Below are 6,535 nucleotides of genomic sequence, written 5' to 3'. Positions count from 1 at the left end.
TTAACCGCATGGCCTACTGATGCTTGGCTTAACCGCCTGGCCTACTGATGCTTGGCTTAACCACCTGGCCTACTGATGCTTGGCTTAACCGCCTGTCTTAAAGATGCTTGGCCTAACTGCCTGGCCTAACAATGTTTGGCTCAACCGCCTGGCCTAATGATGCTTGGCTTAACCACCTGGTCTAATGACGCTTGGATTAACTGCCTGGCCTAATGATGACTGTTTTAACCGCCTGGCCTACTGACGCTTGGCTGAACCGCCTGGCCTACTAATGCTTGGCTTAACCTCTTGGCATACTGATATTGGCTTAACATCCTGGCCTAATGACGTTTGGCTTAACTGCCTGGCCTAATGATGCTTGCCTTATCTGCCTGGCCTACTAATGCTTGGCTTAATTGCCAGGCCTACTGATGCTTTGCATAACCACCTGGCTTACTGATGCTTGGCTTAATCGCCTGGCCTAATGATACTTTTCTCAACCGCCTGGCCTTCTGATGGTCGGCTTAACCGCGTGGCATAATGACGCTTGGCTTAACATACTGGCGAAATGATGCTTTGCTTAACCGTGTGGCATACTAATGCTTGGCTTACCCGCATCCCTAGTGATGCTTGGCTTAACCGCCTGGCCTACTGATGCTTGGCTTAATTGCCTGGCATAATGATGCTTGGCTTAATCTCCTGGCCTAATGATACTGGGCTTAACCGCCAGGCCTAAATATGCTTGGATCAACCGCCTGGCCTATAGATCTTTGGCTTAACTGCTTGGTGTAATGATGCTTGGCTTAACTGCCTGGCCTATTGATGCTTGGCTAAACCGCCTGGCCTAATTATACTTGGTTTAACCGCCTTACCTGATGACACTTGGCTTTACCGTATTTTCCATGTACCTCTGTCCCACACTTCATCACAGATTAATCCCTTCGATCAAAGGTCATGCCTGGTACAGTCCATCCAGCTTGGACGATGCTTGGAATAATCTCGGGGACTGGTGTTGCAGAGGGAAGGAACCTAGCAAAATTCTAGTATGCTCCATACCTTGATGGGGTGTACAGGACCTTTGTCAAGTGTACAATGGCCGGATATCTAGATCTATTCTTTTGGATACCAACCTTCGGGCGGTTCTGGGGGAATAATCTAGAAAATCGGCTTTGCAGATTGAATGAGCTAGGCTTCTTCTAGTATGCAGTCTTGCCCCTTACGGCTTGGCTCAAGATAGTTCAGCTGGGGAAGGAAGCTGCGTCTCTGTTGGGGTGTTCATCCAATGGCTGTTGATGGAGGGCTGGGAGCAGAGTTAGTTTTGGTCCTAAAAATGCTTGGCTTAATTGCCTAGCTTATGTGTCGTCATTACACACGATTGACTACTGATAGGCTAGCAGAAGTAAAGGAAGTTGGTCGAAACCTATTATGGTATAAAGGGACTACCTCTGGGGAGGCGTAAAAACCCGTAAGTTCAAAGCCCAGAACACTGAAATAGGTTTTAAGTTGCTTCTCTTCTCCATGCTACCCATTTATATGTAACTAATTATAGAAAGACATTCATGATGTACCAATGAATATTGTATGTCTTCTTAATTTTCTGGCTTTATGCTACTCAGATTAAATGCTTGGCTTAATTGCCAGGCCTAAAGAAGCTTGACTTTATTGTCTTGTTTCATGCTGCTTGGATTAAGTGTTTGGCTTAATAGCCTGGCCTATAGAAGCTTGACTTAATTGTCTGGCTTCATGCTTATTGGATTAAATGCTTGGCTTAATTACCGGGCCAAAAGAAGCTTGGCTTGATTGTTTGGCTTCATGCTGCTTGGATTAAATGCTTGGCTTAACCGCCTGGACTAACAATTCTTGGCTTAACTGCCTGGCCTAATGATGCTTCACTTAACTGCCTAACCTACTAATGCTTGGCTTAACCGTCTGGCCTAACGATGCTTGGCTTAACTGCCTGGCCTACTGATGCCTGACTTAACTGCCTGGCCTACTGATGCCTGACTTAACTGCCTGGCCTAATGATGCTTGGCTTAACCGCCTGGCCTGTTGATGCTTAGCTTAACTGACCGGCTTATTGATGCTTGGCTTAACTGTCTGGACTAATGATGCTTGGCTTGACCGCTTGGCCTAAATATGCTTCGCTTAACCGCCTGGCCTACTGATGCTTGCCTTAACTGCCTGGCCTACTGATGTTTAGCTTAACTGCCTGGCCTACTGATGCTGGGGTTAACTGCCTGGCCTAATGATGCTTTGCTTAACCGCCTGGCTTACTGATGTTTGGCTTAACCACCTGGCCTACTGATGCTTGGCTTAACAGCCTGGTCTAATGATTCTTGGCTTAACCGCCTGGCCTAAAAATGCTTGGATTAACATCCTGGCTTAATGATACTAGGCTTAACCGCTTGGCCTACTGATGCTTGGCTTAACTGCCTGGCCTACTGATGCTTGGCTTAACCGCCTGGCCTAATGATGGTTGGCTTAACCGCCTGGCCTACTGGTGCTTGGCTTAACCGCCTGGCCTACTAATGCTTGGCTCAACCGCCTGGCTTAACCGCTTGGCCTACTGATGCCTGGCTTAACCGCCTGGTGTCATGTAAAGGAGAAAATTTCACACTGAATAATGTGATATATGTATTTGATTATGTATTTTATGAGTTTTATTAGTTAGATAAACAATAGAGAGACATTGAAGGAAATATATATATATATATATATATATATATATATATATATATATATATATATATATATATATGTGTGTGTGTGTGTGTGTGTGTGTGTGTGTATGAAAAACAGACTAAACGTGGTATAAGATGAACATGTTACCAACGATACATGGAAACTATATATTGCACCACTGAATCTTGGTGTTCTTGTTTAGACAAATCTGGTGTGAGGGCATAACTTCGTTGCTCTTATAAAGAATTTTCACGAAACAGCCATAAGTTGGTTTTTTAATACTTATAGGTCTTTTTCCAGCCTCCTCCAGATTATTATTATTATTATTATTATTATTATTATTATTATCCTTAGTAGTAGTAGTAGTAGTAGTAGTACTTGCTAAGCTACAACCTTAGATGGAAAAGCAAGATGCTATAAGCCCAGGGGCCCCAACAGGGAAAATAGCACAGTAAGGAAAGGAAATAAGGAAAAATAAGATATTTTAAGAACTGTAACATTTAAATATTTCCTATATAAACTATGAAAACTTTAAAAAAAAGGAGGAAGAGTAATGACATAGAATAGTGTCCTCGAGTGTACACTTAAGTAAGAGAACACTAACCCAAGACAGTGTAAGACCATGGTAAAGAGGCTATAGCACTACCCAAGACTAGAGAACAATGGTTTGATTTTGGAGTGTCCTTCTCCTAGAAGAGCTGCTTATCATAGCTAAAGAGTCTCTTCTACCCTTACCAAAAAGAAAGTAGACACTGGACAATTATAGTGCAGCAGTTAACCCCATGGGTGAAGAAGAATTGTTTGGTAATCTCAATGTTGTCAGGTGTATGAGGAGAGAGGGGAATCTGTAAAGAATAGACCCGCACTATTCCTTGTGTGTGTAGGCAAAGGGAAAGTGAACCGTAACTAGAGAGAAGGATCCTATGTAGTATTATCTGGCCAGTGAAATGACCCAATAACTCTCTAGCGGTAGTATCTCAACGGATGCCTGGTTCCCTGGCCAACCTACTACCTACAATCATAGTTATTGTAACGTCAATTTACTTCGCTTCAAATAATGATATAATGTTTGCTCCTTCAACTTTGAATTTATCCAGGATTGACGGACAGCAAATAATAAAAGAAAAGTTTAGTGTAAGTTTTGGAAAGGAATCTAATTCTAAGTTTACAGAGCACAGTGTTCAAGGAGAATGAGAAAAACACTATTTGCTTGGTTGAAAATCACGATTTTACATCATGGATTTAAATAAATATTCTGCAATACATTGTTGCCAAAAAAAAAAAAAATCTAAAGCGGGGTTTACACGGTCGAACGGAAGGGAAAAAGAATATCAAAGTGGGCGAAGAACTAGTTGCTAAATAGAGATCAACTTCTACAGTACACCAACTTGCTTGTTAATTTGAAATCAGAGCCTCCTTGGTTTGAAGCAAACAAAAGTCAGGCTACATCTGACTTCGAACCGTTCGACGAACGTGTTTGACAACCAATTGCCCCGTTCACAGGCTCGAACATCACTGCAAACACTTTGTCGAACAGCGTGTTCGACCGTGTAAACCCCGCTCAAGGCTTTAAAAATTAAGAACACGAAAACCACAAAAATTTTATCATTCAGAGTGAAGACACTACGACATTCATCGGTAAACGATGCATGTTTGTCAACAACAACAATAACAACGAGGGTCTGAGGTAAAATTACAAAACGACTCGAGATAAAAAAGTAAATTGCGTAAAACGTCGCCTGGGTCTAAGCAAACCAAGACGTAACCGGTGAATCATCCTGCGTTCTGATAAGAAGCATCAACACCATCAGCAGCCAAGGAGTGGCCCGTGTGACCTTCTGGAGAACCGATAAGATAACAAGTAAGATAAACACACAGAGAGCTCAGACCTCCGCCAAGGCAGCCCGGTTCTTGACCTTTACTAGACCAATGTTCCCTTGTGGATCAACAGGTCCGGAAGAATACCGGACCATAATGTGGTGGTTGCTAGACCTCGTGATGGCTTTATGCTTAAAATTTGTACGAAGTATTATATGCTTTAATTGTTAAGTAATAAGTAAAAATTTCCAAATTGCTCCAATCTCGGTAGAAAATCATTTTACGGCAATCCTAATTCTAATCACTTCTCAGTTAGCTCATTTCTGACATATCCTGAATCTTCTTCAAAATCTATTCGTTACCCTTTTGAGTTTGGCTGGTGACAAACAAACATAAAACATAATATCCTTGGCAATATTGAACCTCCTTGTTGGCGGAGGTATTTGACCATAATTGAGATAAGATAACACTGGTTGGTATTTACGAGAGGAATGAGAAATGCATTGAAAACTCATTGCAAGAAATGATATGATTGCAAGAGTCGTGAAGGTCGGCTAACAGTTGGCCTTATGGCTCGATGGTTACTTATGTTGAAAGTGTTTCGTTTCCTGTCGTATACCGATATCGTGATCTTGCCGTTTCCTTGTTTCCTTTTATCACTGGGATATTTTCCCTATTGTTGCCCTTAGGCTTTTAGCATACTGCTTTTCCAACTTTGGTGTAGCTTAGCAAGTAATAATAATGATAATAATAATAATAAGTGGTAGCAGGATAAGAAAATGAACACTTAATTAACTGATCCTTTTCGTTGGAACGACTATACGTATGCCAATATCGATCCTGATAGGTTAAGGTGATTGGGTAAGGCCGTTATGCTAATTTGGAAGGTTAGGTTGTCTTGATTGGTTCAATTATGTTAGTCTGAATAGGACTGCTAATTTAGGCTGATTGGATAAGTTAGGTTAGTCTGATAAGGAAGATAAAGTCACTTTGACTGCAGTTAGTCAAGCTGATTAGGCAGGTAGTACGTTGGCCAGGGCACCAGTCACTCGTTGAGATACTACCACTAGAGAATTATGGGGTCCTTTGACTGGCCAGACTGTACTACATTGGATCCTTCTTTCTGGTTACGGTTCACTTTCCCTTTGCCTACACGTACACCGAATAGGCTGGCCTTTTCTATACATATTCTCCTCATTCCCCATACACCTAAAACCGCTAAGATAATTGAAGAGGGGTAAACTACTTCACTGTAATTGTTTAGTAGTTACTTTCCACATGGTGGGGGTAGAAGAGACTTTAGCTATGGTCAGCAGCACTTCTAGGACCACACTCCAAGAGCAAACCATTGTTCTCTATTCTTGAGTAGTGTCATAGCCTCTGTACTATGGTCTTCCACCATCTTGGTGTAGAGTTCTCTTGCTTGAGGGTACACTCTAGCACACTCTTCCTTCTGCTTTCTTATTTCCTTTTTTCGCGGGGCTATTTTCCCAGTTGGAGTCTTTGAGCTTATGGGATTTTGCCTTTCCAACTAGGGTTGTATCTAAGCTAGTAATAGTGATACGTTATGCTGTTTGGTTAAGTTATGTAGACTGATCGGGTAGAGTTATTCAGATTATGATCTGGATTGTGGTGTAGGTTAAGTTAAATTAGGCTGACTGGGTAGGTTGGTTAAGGTGTCTTTGAAAAGGGTGAAAGGCGTTTACATTACATATACATAAACACAAAGATACGAAGCAGCATTTTATTCTGAAAGAAAAGTAGGTGGTGAAATAAGATCGCCTTTAATAGAATCAATGGTTTATTTCTTTCACGTTAAACAGACACATTTTCCTATTTCTGAAAAAAAAACTTAGGTTCTGAAATATTTAAAAATGTCATCACTTAACAATATGGGAATAATTATCCTTACAGTAGTTCAGAAAATAAGAAAAAAATAACTTGAAAAACATCAGCGTTAGATTTAAAGAAATGTTGATACAATCAAATAAATGCTTTCCCTTGAAATGACAATTTGAATACAAAACTAAATAAACTATGAAGCAAAAGAAACATT

The 6,535-nt window shown here is 41.1% G+C and overlaps 1 long non-coding RNA gene across 1 annotated transcript in view; it reads right to left on the bottom strand.

Moving 5' to 3' along the window:
* Positions 1-6,275: 6,275 nt before the first annotated feature.
* LOC137646825 (uncharacterized) overlaps positions 6,276-6,535 on the bottom strand; it is a 3,325-nt gene continuing 3,065 nt past the window's right edge. The window contains exon 3 of the long non-coding RNA XR_011045467.1: positions 6,276-6,535. This exon is cut by the window's right edge and continues 279 nt beyond it. This is a non-coding gene — a long non-coding RNA (uncharacterized lncRNA).

This window comes from Palaemon carinicauda, chromosome 9 (assembly GCF_036898095.1).
Source record: "Palaemon carinicauda isolate YSFRI2023 chromosome 9, ASM3689809v2, whole genome shotgun sequence".
In the NCBI taxonomy this organism is placed as follows: Eukaryota; Metazoa; Arthropoda; class Malacostraca; order Decapoda; family Palaemonidae; genus Palaemon; species Palaemon carinicauda.
This window is presented reverse-complemented; position numbering and strand designations above follow the sequence as displayed.